Genomic DNA, 896 nt, shown 5'->3' with positions numbered 1-896 from the left:
GGGGGTGCCATTGAGAAATTAGGCCACGCCCACCAAATATTTTTTATAGATTAGGATCCACCCTAATGAGTTTGGTGCAGATCGGCTTGAAACTGGAATTCACAGCCAAAAGTATGGCGATGGCGTTATGGCTCACTTCGCCATGCCGCCACGCCCACCTACTCCATCAAAAACAAACGAGGTTGGAATCCACAACAGACCAACATGCCTTCTGTCTCTGAACACAGTTTCATGTTGATTAGGTCAAAGGGGTCAGATAGCGACTGTTCACAGTAAAATCTAACACTTCCTGTTCTCAGGGGGCGTGGCCTAAGTGATGTCATCATTTGACCATTGGGTATTGTAGGGCACCTGATGATGATCAATCACTGAAAATTTGTCCCTCTCTGAGTTTTTCTGTAGGAGATATAACAGTTTTGAATTTCATGGCAAGTAGGTGAACTTTAACAACTGGTATCACCCCTTCACCATGCACGAAAACTCACTATTTTGATAACTTTTAATTGGCCATGCCTTATGAACCAACTGACCAAGTTTGAAGCCAATCGATCGAAATCCCTAGGACGAGTTTGATCAAATATGAAGGCTGTAAACGGCCAAAATGGGGTCAAAATGGGAACTCCAATCCAAAATGGCAGACTTCCTGTCATACTTGCACTATGACATTAATTGTAAATTTTGAGCATCATGGCAGCTCTACAAGTGTACCAAATTTCATCTCTCTACAATGAAGTAAGGTAATAGGAAAGGGTCTTTTGAAAGTTGCTAAGTGGTGCTGTTTTTTTTTTTTTTGCTGGAATTTTTGCAATGATCTTAAAATACATAAATTTCACATGGCCTGTATGCTTTCGCCAAGTTTGGTGAGTTTTTGAATATGATAAAGCCTCCAAAAAGCC

The 896-nt window shown here is 41.2% G+C and overlaps 1 long non-coding RNA gene across 1 annotated transcript in view; it reads right to left on the bottom strand.

Moving 5' to 3' along the window:
- Positions 1 to 267: 267 nt before the first annotated feature.
- Positions 268 to 896, bottom strand: part of LOC106942656 (uncharacterized) — a 6,113-nt gene continuing 5,484 nt past the window's right edge. The window contains exons 2-3 of the long non-coding RNA XR_001423680.1: positions 523 to 525; positions 268 to 484 (exon numbers count right to left, since the gene is read on the bottom strand). This is a non-coding gene — a long non-coding RNA (uncharacterized LOC106942656). The remainder of the gene's footprint in view (positions 485 to 522; positions 526 to 896) is intronic.

The sequence above is a fragment of the Poecilia latipinna genome, unplaced genomic scaffold, assembly GCF_001443285.1.
Source record: "Poecilia latipinna isolate Pla-1442-1.1 unplaced genomic scaffold, P_latipinna-1.0 Scaffold4453, whole genome shotgun sequence".
NCBI lineage: Eukaryota > Metazoa > Chordata > Actinopteri > Cyprinodontiformes > Poeciliidae > Poecilia > Poecilia latipinna.
The sequence above is the reverse complement of the archived record's forward strand: the minus strand, read 5'-3'. Positions and strand labels throughout refer to the sequence as shown.